The sequence below is a fragment of the Neoarius graeffei genome, chromosome 27, assembly GCF_027579695.1.
Source record: "Neoarius graeffei isolate fNeoGra1 chromosome 27, fNeoGra1.pri, whole genome shotgun sequence".
NCBI lineage: Eukaryota > Metazoa > Chordata > Actinopteri > Siluriformes > Ariidae > Neoarius > Neoarius graeffei.
The window spans coordinates 39788458-39808045 of NC_083595.1; the positions used below are offsets into that span (position 1 = coordinate 39788458).

Consider the following 19588-nt stretch of genomic DNA (forward strand, 5'->3'; position numbering starts at 1 on the left):
TGAGGAAAGTGCTACCTGATTGGCTGGTGGAAGAGGGGGGTGGGGTGAGCAGTGGCTCATCATTTAAAGGAACAGGTACACAAATTGGCTGTTTTGAACAGGGCTGTTTCGACAGGATGAGGAGGGAGCTGTGGTGTTTTGAGCAAAGCACATCAGACATTTCAGTACGACCTCAGGGATCAGTGTCGGCTTGTGGAAAAGGGGTATAATATGTCACCTTTTAATGATGTTGGCCTAATTGGCACTGATGGTCAGTGGATGACAAGGTGTACTTAGATACCAGGGACGGATTCAGAAATGTATGCCTACCACTTGGCGTTTGTTTACTTTACCGCTAGCCGGCAACATGGGCTATAGTCTCGCTCAAACAGACCAATGGTTTAGGATCTGACTACTTGTGGTAAGCGGTGATGCTTACCTGACCTAATTACCTGTATTCTCATGATGCTTTGTATAGCGTGTCCGGAGATGAAGAATCTAGGTCATACCAGTAAAATGCTCCAGAAAGAGGTCAAAATTTGCCACGAATAACGGGCCGAGCCACGGTCGGTAGCAGGCCATACCTGGGCTGTTTCGAAAGGCCTTGGGGAGAGGGAGGTACCTGTAAAGTTTTTGGCGAGGCTCGGACTTTCAGTGGCCTGGTTATGAATATTATTATTTTTTTTAAATCCCTGCATGTGCGCACGGTTGGAGCTAGGACTCGTATTAAAGTTTTTGGCAAGCCGCGCTCGCAAGGGGGTTTGCGGGCAAATCGCGGGCCAAGCCATGGTCGTAGCGGGCCATGGCTGCCCTCTTTGGAAAGGGCTTGGTGTGCTCTAAGCCCCTGTGAGCTGATATAAAATTATTGAAAATATTTCTGCAAATATGCATCTGTCAGATTCTTGGGCTGGAGCTGTCCCTGAATACCACCACCACAACGGACTCGCTCTGTACTTCGTCTGTATAGATGTTTCATATGACCGAATATGATGCGCTTTGTTGATTTTATTTTATGGACTGAGGGGGAATTTCACGTCAGAATTGTGTATTCATGACTTTACTGCATTTCAGGTTACTTTAGAAGTGACAAGACTGCTCATAGTTATGTCATTTTCAATCTCTGCGCATTTGAGCTTCAAAGTGTGCGCGTGTTGGGAGCATACCTGTCAACTTTGAGGTTTGAAAAAAAGGGATATTTCCCAGATTTTTAACTCAAAATAAGGGAAAATTTCGGAAAGTCATACCCTTCACCAAAAGTGGGTGTGTAGTTGAATGGGGGGCAATTTTCTATCTAGTATTTGTGATTTCCTGTACTCTGGTGCATGTTGGTGATAGCCAAGACCCAAACTCAATATGCTTATGGTTTATAGAGTGCATTTGTGAATAAACTATACATTTATTTTTATTTGCTTTCAGTGGTACCAGTTATTTCCCAAATTAAGGGCTAAAATACGTATCTTATGTTAAAATAAGAAAGGTCATTATATAACCAGTCAATAAATTCAATTCCATTGCAATTTATTATGGTTTTACCATAGTCATGGCCTCGGAACACTAGATGGATAGATAGATGTAATAAGGAGAGAGTAATATAAGATATTAAACCAAGAGTGATTTAAAATGGGTAAGTTTCAGATAGAAAATAAAATAGACAATGAGTGGATAAAACAGTTAATACACCAATTAGTTTACACTAGGCTATTTATGAGGTCTTAGCCAGGACATACTTAATGTAAACATGTGTAGCTTACCTTTGATTATTTGGGAGGCTTTTGTTTTCCCCATGGAAAATTTCTTTGCGATGGAAGAGTCTGGGAACATTCCAGCCACGCACTTGTTGAAATCATCAAAGAAAGAGAGGCTAATGTTTTTCTTAGCTATTAGCATCGCCATCTTCACCTCAGACCTAATCAGTGTTGCCAGATACTGCTGACGTTTTCCAGCCCAAAATATGTTCAAAACCCGCCAAAATGCACTTGAAACCGCCCAACTTGGGCGGGAAACCACCCAATCTGGCAACAGTGGACCTAATCACTTGCTCAGCCTCGCCTCCGGACGTAGTTATGTAATTACTGATGCCTGAGAGGGCAGGGACATGAATTCATGGCCCGACTTCCTGCTGTAAACTCCTGTCAGAGGCGCGTCATGAATTCTGGACCTACCGACTTTTTTATATTGTGAAAATACGGGACTTTTATATAATGTGAAAATACGGGATATTTTCGGGGAAAAAAAAACGGGAAGACAGCGGGAAATAAGTCAAAATAAGGGATTTCCCGGGAAAAACGGGAGGGTTGACAGGTATGGTTGGGAGGAAATCATGGATACGCAAATTTAAAAAAAAAAAAAAATTTTTTTTTATATTTCTTTAACAATAAGCTAGCTGGATAGCTCTGAGGGATGCAGTCGTCTATTTTCCTCCTCAAAACAGCGAACCATATAGTCAGTGTTGTAGATTTAACAAGCTTTAATATTTTTTTCTGCATGTTTATTATTCTAAAGCAAATACTCGTGTATACAGCCTAAATCGTTTAAAGATAAGAAGTGATACTAGGTTTACTGTTGATGCTGTGTGCAGCAATGCTGATTTGAGGTCACTTGCTGAAGTTTGAGTTCAAGTAGGAATTCTGAGTTGAAGAGATTTATTTAACATGTATCTAGTTGGTGGTCAAGAACTTTAGTCAAAAGTAGTATTAAATCACTACATGGTTCTAGTTTAAACCACAGAATCCTGTGAAGTTGATTCATTTCCTTGTTTGGGGAACAGTAAATGATATGTCGAACTCTATATCAGGCGTTTCCCTCTCTGAGGGTTCATTTTAGGTGGTCAACAACCCTGATCAATCCTAAAAACCACCAAAGTGGTCTTGAGTGTCATTTTGGATTTGGACTGGGTGAATATACTGTGAAAGTGCTACGAGAATCCAGATGCTGTTTCACTGAAAATGTATAAATAGTGGGTCACAGCAGGTAGCATTACTCACAGCTCCAGGGTCCCCAGTTCAATCCAGAGCATCTTCTGCGTGTCAGTGTAGGTTTCCTTCCATTTGGCAAAAATGTTAGCAGATGAATTAGTGATGCTAAATTGCCCCGAGGTGTGTGTGTGTGAGAATGTTTTTGTGTGCATGTTGTCCTACGAGGACCTGGCATCCCATCCAGGGCATCGTCTCACCTCACACCTGAATCTCTACAACACTGATCAAGATAAAGTGCTTGGTGATGACGAATGAATGAAGTTGTGGTTCTTGGCAGAGTGACCTGCTACCTTATGGAATCAATTTTGTGCCAAAATGTTCATGCAATACTTTTGAAATATCAAACAAAAACGACAAATCAAAATACAAAAAAGTCAATTTTTTTAGACTGGCAAACAAATTATTCGCGTAATCGTGCAACATATCAGTCTATTACTCTTCAGAAACCTTTTATTTTTGTTCCGCGTCTTTCTCAGTTTTGTTTGACGTAATTTATTTCGTTTGCGCTCCCTGACTTTTTGCTTGCAGTTTTGGCAGAAACTTCACATGTGGGCGGGCTGTCCAGGAATGCATTCCCATTGGATAACTTGTTTGACTGACAGCTACGCTCAGCCATTCCCTACTCGGATTCTGGCGGACTGTTTGACGAGTGACCGATCCATTGACGGTAAACAAGGATCGAGTGGACTTCAGTGGCGACTATGATATTGAATTAATTCAACAAAGTGTAAGTGCGGGACAAATGTGTTGCAGTAGTACACGTGCAGGCATGTTTAACGTTAGCAAGACAGCTGTTATATTGGGTAGTGGAGCTAAGGCTAACATTTGACTTGCCACGAAACACCTGCATAATGTGCACTACTGCAACACGTACAACACATTTGTCCCGCACTTACACTTGGTTGAATTAATTCAATATCATAGTCGCCACTGAAGTCCACTCGATCCTTGTTTACCGTCAATGGATCGGTCACTCGTCAAACAGTCCGCCAGAATCCGAGTAGGGAATGGCTGAGCGTAGCTGTCAGTCAAACACAAGTTAGCCAATGGGAATGCATTCCTGGACAGCCCACCCACACGTGAAGTTTGTGCCAAAACTGCAAGCAAAAAGTCAGGGAGCGCAAACGAGAAAGCTGGAATCGCAACCAAAATAAATTACGTCAAACAAAACTGAGAAAGACGCGGAACAAAAATAAAAGGTTTCTGAAGAGTAATAGACTGATATTTTGCACGATTACACGAATAATTTGTTTGCCAGTCTAAAAAAAAAATAGACTTTTGTATTTTGATTTGTCGTTTTTGTTTGATATTTCAAAAGTATTGTATGAACATTTTGGCACAAAATTGATTCCATACTACCTGCTTTTGTGGTGTGTTCCTGGTCTCTTAACTTATCAGTTGGTGGTGGTCTGTGTGGGGTCAGTGGACAATCAGGATCTGAGACTGAACAGGCGGCTGGGAAAGCCGATCCTTCTTATTATAACTCAACTGGCGGAAATTGGGGGGGGGATAGCAGGGGAACACTGGCCCCTGGGTCAAAGATCAGATCATTCTGATGTTACAGAACAGCTGTCCAGACTTTGGAAAGCTGTGTGAGGGTACATGCTTTCCAAAAAGCAGGAGGTGATGGGTCAGCTTGGTTTCTCCCCACAGAGGCTGGGCCAAGAGTGCGACTAATGGGCAGTTCTTCACTAATGGATATTTGAGTCTCTTTTGGGATGGCAGAGTTTTAGTGAACTAGACAGGCACTATCCAGGGAGTCTGTAACTGGGCACTTATTGCCCGAGTTTTCTTTCGATTTGAATGAGATGACTGCGAACAAAGCTCTTGAAAATCATTTAATCATCCTTGATATGTTCTTGACTCTTGGGGTTTAATAATAGCTGATGGTTATTCTAGAATACTGGACATTGTTCTTCATGTTAGTTAATGATAGTCTTTAGGAGGGGTGTGCGAGAGAGAGCGAAAGGGAGTGAGGGTGCGACAGCCATCACTAGTGTGCTGAACTCAGATGGCACATAATGGTAGCCACTTGGAGGCTTCTTGTGAATGTTAAGTGTATTCCTGTTGCCACAGCAGCAGTATGCCTCGTTTTGTTGCACCAGTCATAGAGCTTGGTCGCTGGACAGGGCATATAGCCTGTAGCCGTCTCATTACGGCTAGTTTACATACCGACACGGCCCTCCCGCTGCTACTCTTAGGTGGGGTTTACATTAGACCGTATCAGCGGATCATCAGATTAACGTTTTTAAACGATTAGCGTGCACACAGCAACGCCAATACATGGATACGCTCGGCTCCGCAGGCATCCTGCGCTCCAAATCACTCCGCCCTGAACAGCGAGTGCCCTCTGGAGGGTGCGCACTCCGGCCCTGCGCAGCTCAGAGCGCGCGAGTGAAGCGCACGAGCAGTGATTCGGGACTGAGCCGCTGTGTGTGTGATCCCAGTGCATATCGGGCATGCGCGTCACTTACCACTTGCAAGTGGAAGGATGGCAAGCCTAAAGACAATCATAACTACACAGTGGGCAGTATTTGCATCAGTATTTGCAGTATTTTCATACTTTTATACTCTTTAATGAAAGGTGATACAAGGCGGAAGTCCGCGCCGTTTTTCAGCAGTCGCGTCACATGACCAACGCCAGCGAATCAGGAAGGTGGATGTCAGTGACGTTGTCCAATGACGACGCCAGCTAGAGCTCAGCACAGCGTATCCGCGTATTCTCAATGTTTACACAGCACCGGACCAGACACGATCTGGATTGAATACGTGGACCCTGGCGGATTCCCGTTTCCAGGCGTTTTAATGTAAACGGACAGTGCATCCGCGAAGAAAATGAGACAGATACGGTCTAATGTAAACTTGGCCTTAGCCTTTCTTTAGCAGGCATCTGGGTGCACACTTGCCTAAGATTACGAGCAAACAACCTGAGGGTGGGGTTGAGACTGTTGGAGAAGGGGTCTAATTAGTCACAACAGGCTTTATAGCTATTTGTAGAGGATTTTTGTTTTTCATGCAGCATCCACCATATTGCCGAGAAAACAAAGAAACAGCCACGACAGCTCATGATGAAAATCGAGACGACTGCAGTCAGTACAATTGCTCTGAAAGGATTAAAAATTTATTTTATCCCAACAGATCGTGTTACATTGGAAAGCTGAAACATGCAGGCATCACAGATCCATAGACTTTACCCACAACTGTGTTATTATTTATTCTGCACTGTGCGCGTGCATGCGTGTTCACTGCTTCAGATGGATTAAATGCAGAGAAGGAATTTTGCTGTACTTGAGTGTACATATGACAAAAATAAAGGTGGCTTCTTCTTAATTTACCCACAAACTTATTCCACTTAGTGTTCAGTAAACCAGCTACTGGATTTGGGACACACTGACATCCTGAACTATTTAGTATTTGAGACTTCTCAATACACCAGAGATGCTAAAGGTATACAGAAGTACAGATGCCGACTAATTTTTCGAGGCAGGTTTCGTGCCGGAATGTTATGGAAAACTCCAGATAACGAAAAATACCTTATTACGACAAACTCAAACACGGACTTCGAATAGTAATAAACAAACAAGCTAGGGCCTCGATCTAATATTTTATGGTGTTTAGCAGAGTCTACATCAGTACATAAACATGTTGTTAGTCTCGTGAGGCATCAGGTCGAATAAAATGTATCGCATCCAAAGCCCACATCCAGATCTACATTTTATCGCTGCACAGAGCTTTCACACTAACCTCATCTCATTATCTGTAGCCGCTTTATCCTGTTCTACAGGGTCACAGGCAAGCTGGAGCCTATCCCAGCTGACTACGGGCGAAAGGCGGGGTACACCCTGGACAAGTCGCCAGGTCATCACAGGGCTGACACATAGACACAGACAACCATTCACACTCACATTCACACCTACGGTCAATTTAGAGTCACCAGTTAACCTAACCTGCATGTCTTTGGACTGTGGGGGAAACCGGAGCACCCGGAGGAAACCCACGCGGACACGGGGGGGAGAACATGCAAACTCCACTAACCTGATTTTATTAATGTTCTCCACACACACGGGAATGCTTTTATCATCCAGTCATCCTGTTTAACTGCAGCTTGCCATTTTTCTCGTCTTCCCGGGTTTGCCAGGAAGTGGTGAAAATTGAAACCAGGCTTCTCTCCATGTCGTCTGTTATTACATCCAAAAGCACTACAGGTCTCCTGGCTTTTTCTTTTTTCTTTTAGATGGAACGTCTGCAAGTTTATCTATAGACGTTTACTGAATTTGGCTTGTAGTCACTCGTGTACACTTGTGCCAGTCGCTGGCGCAAACAAAGCTTGCCCGGGAATATGGCTGCGTAAACAAATCCGCGGTTGTGATGACATGTGAAAGTCCTCTATTGTCCCAGTGTAACCTGGAATTAGCCGTAAGTTACTATGGTAAAGTCACGACTCTCAGGTTGGGCCTCGGGTGCTGTTGTCTAATCAAAAGCTGTGCATTAATGAATAATGCACAATTGTTATGCTGCAACTATTGACACTACAGAGGGATTTGTAGCAATCGGTGAGTGGGTTAGAACTTGCAAGTTCGCTTTCTGTAGTATATAAAGGGGGTTTATCGACAGGTTAATAGAGTAAAGTAGTTGTCGACATTTTGGTTTTTGAATGGCAGTGATGTGATGTGTTGAAACAAATCACTGTAATGAGTTGGTCGGGCCTCGTTCAGCATGTTGATTTATTTGTACATCATTCACCGGAGTGTTTGCATGTGAAAATCTTGTCAATTTGGAAGAGCAGTCGGATCCTACTTGTGTCCTTGAGGGTGTGCAGGAAGATTAATGTAGACGTTGATTGATGGTACCGTAAACATACAGTGTGCTGCAATGTCTCACTGGATAACTTGGTTCCGTTTTCCACGACATCATCCGTTAATGCTGTAAAGGATTTTATTAGAACCAGCACCAAGTTCCCGATAAGTGACCGATCTGGTATGTCTCAAGGTGCAATGTGTATATTATATATAATGAGGTGGTGATGTATCGACCATGTCCTGCATTTCATCTTATTTTATTCAAATGGAAAGCAAAGAATTAAAACCATATGCCCTGTGGAAAAATCCCCCCGTCTCAGTCTGGAGTGGTGACGTGGCTATTTAATTCTCTCTTAACTCTTATTGCATAGCCTACTTATTCCCTTTCATGAACAAGTAAGGTGAGTTACATTTTGAGTTTAGTTCATTTTTCCTTCCCTGAGATTTTTTTTTTTTCTTTTATAAGCCCAGAACATAAGTGTGCGGGTTTGTATAATGCACTGGAGGCCATGTTAATTAAAATTTTTTTTTAAAGCAAGAAATTTACAACGAGGAGGAAATAGTCTTGCTTCCCCTTTGTATCTGTAGACAGACTCAAGGACACATGGAACTAGTCATTATCTGAATGTCTGATATTTTAACTCAATCCTGAAGATGGTGTAAAAGAATATAATACCCAAAGAGCTCAGTTGCTCGGTGGCGTCGCAGCGGCTGTGCAGTCGGTTTGGGGGACACCAGCGCTCTGCGTGGCAGAGCTTCTCTGCTCGCTTTGTGGATCCATGGCGTGGTGTTCGAGCGATGTTGTTGACGGCGGTGCTGGAGATGTGGGACTCGTTTTCGTGCGCCTTTTGGTGGGACTGTGGCTGCTACACCGCGGGAATTACATCCTGACCCCTACTCGGTGGACTTTTTACTTTTTATTATTTTTATTATTATTATTATTATTATTATTTTTCTTTGTCTATAATTGTAAAACGTCCTTGGATTTCTTGAAAGGCGCTATATAAATTTAACATTATTATTATTATTATTATTATTATTATTATTATTATTAAGAGCAACGAGTGTCAAAGCAAAAGGCAGGTTTGATATTTCATTCATTCCTCTTTATTTTGGTCCGCATCATGGTGACGGTTGTTGTTGCTGCTGCTTTTGTTAATTTCAGTGTTGCTTTTTCCTTAATTATTTCATCTGTCCAAATGCACAAGTGTCCTCTGTGGCCATGTTTTTGCACAGATTTGTGTGTATAATGCTGAAACCAAATGCTCTTTTTTTTTTTTTAAATATATACAGACCAACTTTTCCTCCTCTTTCTTTCAGTGAAATTTGGTTATTTGTTCATCCAGCCAACAGGCGACGAGTTTATGCCATCGTGTTGTCCGGCATTGTCCACATTTTCATGAAAATCTGTTCACTTTTTTTTTTTTTTTTTTTTTTAGCCTGGGCCCGCCCATCCTAAGCGTGACGCAACACGAGGGCCTGTTGCGAGCTTAGTCTGGCCAGGCAAGCTATCTACAGCTCTTCCAAGCTCCCGAAAAATCGGGAACCAATCAACTTTGAGCATCTCCAACGGCCCTGGGTAGAGGCGTGTTCAAGGCACTGACGTAGTAGAACTGCGACCGGAAGCCATAGATTGTTTACAGAATCTATGCCGGAAGCCCTTCATTCACGCTTCCGCATCTATTACGCATAGATGCTGTATTGAAAGCATTCAACGGGAAGTTCTCATTGAAAACGGAGCAAAGAGCAGCCCTGGAGGTATTTATTGAAAGGAAGGACGTTTTCGCCTTGCTCCCAACCGGCTTCGGTAAGAGTTTAATCTACCAGTTAGCCCCGTCGCGTCGCATACGTCAGAGGAAAGAGTGATGTGATTTGGTTTAAGCTTCGTCACAGCCTTTTCTGGCTTCGACCAGTAGCAAACAGGCATTTCAGGGAGGCGGGTCAACCACGGGCTCTGGGAAACGGTTGGACTTAATATCTTGGCCAGACCAATAGCTCGGAGAGCTTTGAAGTCGCGTTAGCCAGGCTACTGATTTTTATTCTTTTTGGCAGGACGGTACAGTAGGTCTGCCTGGGGTGCAGATAGCTTGTACCCAAATTTGCATGATTGCAATTAATAATGAAGGTGTGGAGTAATTAAGCCCTAACAAGCAGTTTCCACACACATGGCTGCTTTTCCCTCAATTCTTCACTGATTTTGATTCTTTCTGGCGTGAAGGTCAGGAGACCAAAAGTGCATATAACGTCTACCCAGATTTGCTTAATGACCATTATTAATTAAGTTATGAACTAATTAAGCCTTAATGAGCAGTTCAACAAAAATTGCTGCTTCTCGGTCAATTCCTCACCATTTTGGATTCTTTCTGGCAAATAGGTCGGTATTCCTAGGGTGTAGATAGCTTCTATATATATATAGCTTGCAACATTTATTGCATAAGGTTGGCCCACTTTAGATCGTTCCTTCTGGGCTAGATGGGGCCGGTATGAGCTACACAGTCCTTGACGCCCCACCCAGGATTTTCCAATTTTGGGGGGGGGATATATTTTTAGATTATTTTTAAATTTATTTTTTTTTTTAATTAAATTGCATAATGGAGCTATATGGGAAAACCCCACAGCAGATTTCTTGAGAGACAGACATGAGAGAATCTTATCAGTGCCGTTCTTGTGTCGCTACTTTGAGCAAAAAAGTAGTCATTTTATTGGGTTGAATTAAAAATTTTTTTCCTTTCTGGTTGTTGGGAATGCAGTAATATAATGGCCATCCTCATTACAGCAATACCTCAGGGACAGTTCATGAGGGATGTGGAGTCAATGGTAGGATAAGTATATCCTGATGGATCACTCAGGATTTCTCCGGTCTGTGTGCTTATAGCGCAGAAATGACCATCACACACACAGTCACGTGATTTGACAGCTTATTTAGGTGTTAAGTTTATTCGTCATGTTTATTGAGGTGAGAAAGCAGGTTTTTGGGGTCAGGTGCACTTGGTTAGGCATCTGTCCGTCCGTGTGTGTGTGTGTGAGAGAGAGAGCTTGGTCCATGATTGTTTGTCTAGAGATCTTGCAGTCACGTGACCGGAAAGTACACAGCTGCCATTTTGTCGGTAAAAAACACCGCTGAATACTGCTGCACTCGTATACAAAATGGATAAATTTCAACCGACGGACTACACGGCTCATTTTTCTAATGAACAGATAACTAGATATATGTCTAAAATAAACGACCTACGGATTAGTGACCCTTATGGCTTACCGGACGTAGTTTTTACGACCGTGTCAGTGGATATGGAACTGCCAGAGGTGGAATACCCAGATGTGTATAATTACCTCATTAACTTTCCCTTGCTGTGCAGTGGTGAAGCACTGCGTGCTTATAATCTCTGGACAGTTATCTTTACAGAAACTCAGGATTTGTCAGCCCCTCAGATGTGGCTAGGGTTGCAAAGGGGCGGAAAATTCCCGGAAAGTTTCCATGGAAACTTTGGTACGGGAATTTTGGGAATTTTCAAAAAAAAAGCACTGGAATTAGGGGAATTATTTATTTTATTAATTATTTATATTTTACACATTGGATAGCACGCGTGGCATTTTTCTGTGAAATAAGATGACAAAACATTTACACAGTTAACATTTTAGCACATCTGATGTCCCATTAAACTAGCACTAACATATTTTGCTGTAGCTAGCTAGCATGAGAATTTATTCAATGAAATGTTCTAATTATCTTACATTTACATTTATTTTTACCAGTAAGCTAGCATTAAATTTAGTTTTCTTACATGAAATGTTCATAGGAAGCTTTCATTTAGCTTATCTGGTTTCCCATTAAGCTAGCACAATTTGCTGTAACTAGCATCACAAGCTAACTACTTCAATGAAGTGGCACAATTCTAATTTACAAGTAAATTAGCACTAGATTTATTCTACTATACCTCTTCATTTTTACTTAAATACCATAATAGATAAAAAATCATCCTCAAACATCCTCAAAACTTATTTGATGGCATGTAGTCCTTTGTCTGTAATGTGTGATCTCGGCAGTTTGTATTTAAAACAGTTCTAGCTCTTCAGAATTCTAGAAGTTATTGTGCATGTGATTAGAGGGATGCAAAATGCATGTAAGGGGTGTGGCTTCAATGGCTCCTGAGAAAATAACGTTTTGTCCATGTGAGTGAGTAACAACGTGCTATGCACAACTTTATTCCCATAAATCTGCCTCTTTTAACCAAGATTATGCTATATTTTTTCTACTTAATTGATGTCCACTTTCAAAATTCCCAGTCTTTTCCCGAAAATTCCCATGGAAAGTTTCCACCTTTTGAAAATTCCCGGAATTTTGCAACTCTAGATGTGGCATCTTGTAAACAAGAAAATAACAATCCTCATTGGACGGGTAAGTCACTTAAGTATTACTAGTACTGATACTAGATATATCAGTAGTATCTAGTATAGTACTGACCAGCCGATAATAGAATAAGTTAATTCCAGCTGTAATTCCAAATCGTCCGTCTTGTTTACCATGGATCTGGCGTTGGAGAGGTAGAGGCTTGGCAGTGGAGGTTTGAGTGGCTGTTTTCTGAGCTTAGTCAACAGGCCGGCTCCGCCTGCAGCCTCGCTTTTGCTTTCTCTCCCGACGCCGCCTCCTTCGCCTGCCAGACCCGATAACAATCCACGGAGACCCCGCTGGTCTCGCTATCTCGTCCGGAATGTTGTGCATGCGATGGAAATCGCTACAAACCGTCATTTTCTGCTGGAAACCAATGTCCAGTAAGTCCATACGGTTGTAGTGGATATTGAAGTCCGGTACAGACGAACAACACGCAGAAATACACACAAAAAACATAAACGTGCACAGGTAGGGAGAGCTTGTAGCCGCAGCCGTTGTAGTAGAATTGTATATAGTAGGGTTTTCCAGAAGAAAAGGTAGAAGCAGAAGTAGAACCAGAATGAAGTAGAAGGCGGAAATATGGCGTTTGACTGACAAGATGGCGTCTGTTACAATCTGGATCGGCTGTGACGTCACATGCAAGATCTCTATAGTGTGAGCACTAGTATGTCTGCAAAATAAGTTTTGCAAGTGACAGCAGTTGTGTAGCGTCTCTACTTGGCTTTAATGTATTTCCTCAGTAGCTCCTTTCTGTCACTGCAAAATTTAATGTTTTTTTCCGGAAGTTTCTATCTGTTTGTTGTCCGCCCCTTACAGTGTGAGTGCTGCTGCCAGTTTTGGGTTCTCCCCCACACTTGATGTGCATTTGTTGGTTTCCATCTGTAGCTGTTCCTCTGCTCGACTGACTCCCTGCTGGTGTTTTTGTAAGCTGTGAACATTTTCCATCTCCTGTTGGAAGAGAAAGTATATGAGATGAGTAATCCAGAGAAACAAACACCATGGTGTATATATAAACAAGCTAACGAGCTCCTGTTTGAACCCGTTTTATAACCGTTAATGTTTTCTGTGCATCAGTGAGAGACAAAGCTATGATCTCAAACCATCTCATAATCCTGTGTACTTCATGGCGGTCACCGTATACCCTCAAGGCGAGTGAGGGGTTGTGGACTTGGTGCTAAAAGAAACAATTGATCTTTGACCCCACCACTGATGGTTCTGTGGATCTTCACTTGTCTTAAGTGTTCTTAGGTACACGGTATAGAGGATGTGCGGTCACGTGACCCGTCCGTGTTTACTCCGCCATGTTGGACGGCTTCAGGATTGTTTACCTTGCGCGAGCGTAATGGATCCAGGCAGTAATCCCCAAGAACATTCGGAAAATACCCCATCTACATCGCACGATAACTTGTCTAAGTTTGTTCAGCATCTTGAAGGTGACGTGAGGCAGCGTTACGTGGAAAGGTGTTCCAGGTTGGGGATTGCAGATCCGTACAACTTGCCGCAATCCTTGTTCAGGGAAATTCGGAGCTGCGGTGCCGGCGATTTGCCCGATCTGGCCTACCACGACATTTACAATTTTCTTGTTAATCGTGAATCGTGTTACACTGGCAAAGCCCTCAAAGCTTACAAGAGCCTGGAAGCTTATAAATATTTTGTTGCGGGATGGGTATCCCAACTATACCTCTGGAAGGTTCCGAAGAAGAATGTCTACTTGATAACCTCACGGGTAAGTGGCATTAAGACGTTTATCGTAAAGAGACTATGCAGGACGTTTTATCGTAAGAATGTTCGAAATCTAAAATCAGTTCCAGATAATGACAGGGTTGTAAATATGTATGTTAGAGATCAAGCGGACTGACGGCCACAAACGCTGTACTGTCTAGTTTCTAAGTATGCAGCTGTCATTCAATCTGAAAATCAACTTAACAGATGTACGAGCGCTACGTTCACACTGCAAGGCTTAATGCTCAATTCCGATTTTTTTGTGAAATCCGATTTTTTTGTGAGGTCGTTCACATTAACAAATATATGCGACTTGTATGTGATCCTCAGTATGAACGAAAAGCGACCTAAAAGTGTTCCACATGCGCACTGCAGGATACGACGACGTCACACGCAGTGAGCATGGCCAGTGTTTACGGAAGTAAAACCGCCCGGTTGCGGTATGACTCATCCAATCTAGCTTGAATAGCTGCACCCCCCCAAATGGAAATCAGCTCCCTAACCTCTGCGTCCTTCCATTGAGAAGATTCAGAACCTTCACAGCCCGAAGCGTCCCTCGCATTGATGTCATGCGCAGGGGCGCAGATACGTTTTTTGAACTGGGGGGGGACAAAAAACTGGGGTGGACAAAGCTGCCAGCAAACCAACCCCAACCCCGATATGCCTGTCAAACTTGTTGTTAGTAACCATAGCAACCGAGCTCGCAACCTGTGCAGTCTGCGCAGCTCAACCAACCGAATATCAGTCTTTGTTTTGTTTTATGTGAGTTGTTGCAACTATGTATACACTGCTGTGCACCTCAATAAACCGAATGGTAATTAGTCTTTTGATTTTTCCGTGAGGTTTGCCTTATGCAAAGAAAGACAGCATAGACGTTTTTTCCTCCCTATAAGTAGGGGGGACCGAACGAGGTGAATTTAAATATGACTCGTCCCACCCTCTATCTGCGCCCGTGATTATGCGCCATGTTGTAACTTTTTTGAGAGACCCGCCGCCTACTTCAGCGCAGAATAGTGACGTTTGTGGCTTGTTGATGACGTGTAAGTTGGATGAATGCGACCTGGCGGTTCAGACTGAAGTCGCATATGAAAAGAGCGGATAGGGATCGGAATTAGCACCACATATCCAAACGGCCTGGGTCGGATTTGAAAAAATCGGATCTGTGTCGTTCATATTGTCAAAGATCGGATACAGGTCACATATGGGCGAAAAGATCGGATTTGAGTCACTTCAGCCTGCAGTGTGAACGTAGCCTAGGAGTATTGAATTAGAAGATTACACCTACCTGATATGAAGTGTTCACTACAAATTCGGCTGGTAGAACTGGGGTACCAGTTTTCTCTTCGCACAGCGGACACCCATTTTGCGCGTCTCTCCTCGTCTGCGGGGAATCTATAAAATGACAGGCCCTCCTTTTGGCCCTGTCTATTGGTACAACCAAATGCTGAACAAGATATAACCATTCTCGAAAGATCTGCTCCCACACACTTGATAACTAGAACGCGTTCGTCTAAGTTCTATGCGCGGCCATGCCGTCCAAGATGGCAGATAAACAAATATCACGTGACCTCGTGACGTCACATGCACGTTCTCTATAGGCTCTGAAAATGCTGTTCACTTAACATTGACATGTGGAGAGTAGTTAAGGCAGAGGGAATGAAGTTCTGGTTTGGAAAGTGTTCAAATCACACACAGCATGTAGAAGGACCTAGATTGCCAAGGACTGACTTGGACACAATGAGAGATTGGGTATGATTTTTAGCTCAATATCTGTCACTTCTGAGCAAATGTGCTTCTAGTGATTTGCTAAGGGATGTCATGGCTTGAAATTTTCACCGTGTTATAACTGTGAAAATTATGACCGTATTAATCAGCCATTTAAAAAAAAAATGTACAAGCCAGGATCGACAATTAATGAAAAAATGGATGACTACATGTATTTAAGAACATGCGTTTTTTAAAACTGTAGAGGATTACACAGCAAAAGAGTTTTAAAGGCCAATTTATGCTGACAACACAGTCCTCGCAGATGGTGTCGCAGATGGCATCTACGTAGCCCCCCCCCCCCCCCCCCCCTTCGCAGACGCTCTGCGCGCGCCTCCCAAAAATTGTGACCACCGCAGAAGCCTCGCAGACAAGATGGCTCTGATTGGTCCACTCTACATCCGCTGTACACGCACTTCCGCTTCCCTGCTTTCCCGGTTTGGTTTGTTTTCACGACCGCCATTTTTAAAAACACGAGCGAAGATGGCGCAGCACGAAGAGCGGTTGATCGAGGAAGTGAGGAAGTACGTACATCTATACGACTCCAGTTCTAGTCATTATAAGTAACCGGAGGATAAACACTCCACTAACCACACCCACCAACTACTCCTAGTGATTTCGCGACTTCGTGCCCCCTTGCGTTGTGGCGGTGAATAACATTGCTCACGCCTATTACTCCCCGCTCAACGATAAATTACAACTGTCTGCGAAAAGCTATCTGCGAAAGCCTTGTCGCAAGAGCATGCAGAGGCCCTTAGTGTAGGATGTGCCCCCTGTATGGAGTCACCGTGGTAAGATTTTGGTCATGGAAATGGTAATGGATAGAAGTGCGTTTTTGAAAACATCAAAATGTCCAATCATACTAAAAGTCTACTATGATTTAACTCTGTCACCGCAACAACCCTATGGACCTCCCAAACCCTTCAGCTTGAATCGTTCACACTGGACGCGTGCTCTCTCTTTCGTCTCATTCTTGTTCCAGTATGAAAGGTCAAAATTCCCACTCCACAGAACATGCTCATATCGCAGCTGGAAAATCGCTCAAGTTGCTTGCAGATAACCTCTCCTGCTTGTTTATAGACTGCAGAAAAAAATAGTAACTCATATTTAGAAGTCAGTCAGTCGGATCTGCATGAGGTAACCTAGCTAGTTACTCCTCATTTATGGCTTTGTGAGTGGGTCTGTATATAAAGAGAAATCTATAAGCGCATTTCCAGGCTAGCTGTGGTTGCATGCTTGACTGTGATTTAAATACTGTCTGATAAACACGTTCTTATTTTCTGATTGTGTCATCTGTTGGCTGGTTGTAAGAGTTTTAACGTCAGGCCAATTTTTGCATTATCCAGGGCTGTGTGTGTGTGGCTTATAAAATAAAAGGTCGTAACTTATTTAATATCGTACACATCTTTTACGCACGGAGTACCAGTGAAAAGTCTGGACACTCCTACTCATTCATAGGTTTTTCTGTATTGTGGCATTTTTTACATTGTAGAACAATACTGAAAACATCAAAGCTATGAAATAACATGCATGGAATTATGCGGTAACCAAAAAAAGTGTTAATCACAAATGTTTCATATTTCAGACCCCGTTTACACGTAGCCGGGTATCTATAAAAACGGACATTTATTTATGCGGTTGTACCCATCATTTACACGTAAACGGAGGTTTCGGTCACTGAAAACGGCTGCTTTCGAAAACTCCGGGCAAAGTGGAAATTTGTGAAAACTCCGTTTTCATGCCTGCGTGTAAATAGTGGAAAACGGAGTTTTCTCCGTGTTATGGGGAAAACAGTTTAGCATTGTGATCTGACGGTCCCTCCTCTTCCTTGGGTTTCAGATCTCTGGTTGGCTTTCTATTTGTTTGACATGTTTTTGACAGCCTTCCCTGGCTGTTTTTGAGCATTGTGTAAACGGAATTATTTTCTAGTATGGGGAGGAGAAGGCATCCGTTTTCATAAATACCCGGCTACGTGTAAACGAAGTATTAGATTCTTCAAAGTAGCCATTGTTTTACCGTGACGCTTTGTACACTACTGGCATTATCTTAACCAGCTTCATGAGGGAGTCACTTGGAATGCTTTTCAATTAACAGGCGTGCCTCGTCGGAAGCTAATTAGTGCAATTTCTTGCCTTTTTAATGAGTTTGAGCTCACAGTAAATGGTAAATAATAAAAATGCAGTAAATAGCCCTATTCTACAACTGTAGTAATCCATATGTCAAACGACATCCATCATTACTTTAAGGTACAAAGACTACATTCAGACTGCACCCTGAAACGACCCATATCCGATTTTTTTTTTTTTGCCCATATGCGACCTGTATCTGATTTTGTTATTGACAATCTGAACGACACGGATCCGATTTTTTCACATGCGACCCAGGCCGCTTGGATATGTGGTCCTAATTCCGATGCATATTCGTTATTTTCACATGCGACTGCAGTCTGACCGGACAGGTTGCATTCATGCGACCTACACGTCATCAACAAGAGACAAACGTCACTATTCTGCGTTGGCTAATCCCGCCTCTTTGGTGGAAAACAACAACATTTGTACAGTTTTCAGAATTTAAGTAGACTTTTATAGAATTGATCAAGCTAATGGTGGATTTGGTAGGGACCTGGATGTTGATCTGTTCGCCTGATTAAATAAAACAGTTTCTATAACTGATTTATAACTTAAACCATCCTGTACCACATCGCCAGGTCTCGCCTCATCTCCATAGCAAATTGCACTGGTGTTTCTGCACCTTGAGCCAGCGCTGAGAGAAGTTGCAGAATTCAGCTGGCTATAAACAATCTAAATAAATATTTATAAAAATGTAGGAAAAGTTTATTAATATGACGAAATAAATATGTGCAAATTATTAAGCCTGAATTAAGAGTTTGGTAATACAGCGGCCGTATCCCAAATGACTGCCTACTGAAGCTCGAGTGCACTATATAGAGTTTAAAAATCCATTACTTCCTAGTAACATGTAGTGCACTTATATAGAAATTAGAGAGACATTTAGGAGTCAACCCTCGTTACCAGGCTACACATTTTCATTTCAGTTCAGAAACAAAAACACACACGAGACCTCACACTTTAACACTAACCAGATAATTAAACAAGCAAACAACAAAAAGAAAATCATTAAACTTGAGTGCGCTTTTTTTTTTTTTGGGTTTACATATTACGTAGATGTGCTTATTACGTGTCAATTTGTGCATGCGGGACACTTTTGGGTCGTTTTCCGTTCATATTGGAGATCGCATACAAGTCTCATGTAATTGGTAATGTGAACGGTCTAACGAAAAAATCGGATTTCACAACAAATCGGATATGGGTCGTTTCAGGTTGCAGTCTGAACGTAGTGAAAGTGTCCTTTAATTAATAAAGAAAAACATACATGTATATAAGCATATAGTGTGTGTGTGTGTGTGTACACAGAACATGTCTGCTTTTCGTGATAAGACATTGGTTCAGGTGCCATCTTGACTCCTGTGTTAGTGCGTGTTCATCTGGCAGTAACCCAGACATCTGTGCATGCTCACTTAAAGCGCTCTTCCACTCGGCTTGTCCTTACCTGTCATTCATGTTGCCATGCTTTTCCTCTTCTCTAAGAACCAGTCTGTGAAGAACTGAGTCACCAGCAGAATAGACAGAGGAACAAAGGGAACTGCATTACCTAAGGACACGTGTGCTAGTCTTTTCAGTATTTATCGTATGGTTTCGAGGGTTTATGAAATGGCTTCACTAAGCCAGTTTTTACTTTTATTGATCACACCTCTGAAATGCTACGTGTGCCCAAAGCTCACATGTTGGTTAGTTTTCAGAATCCCGTTCCCTGTACTGCTGGATCCTCAGTATGGACCCTTTTCACGTGACGTCACGACAAACGCGGCCGCCATTTTGGACGTGTACTACCAGTAGTTTACCACAGCCAACATTGAGGAACGGCAGCAAAGAAAGTGT

At 42.6% G+C, this 19588-nt stretch overlaps 1 protein-coding gene across 1 annotated transcript in view; it reads left to right on the plus strand.

The window, feature by feature from the left end:
• uacab (uveal autoantigen with coiled-coil domains and ankyrin repeats b) overlaps window positions 1-19588 on the plus strand; it is a 136144-nt gene that overhangs the window by 53049 nt on the left and 63507 nt on the right. The gene's annotated exons all lie outside the window — the stretch shown is intronic.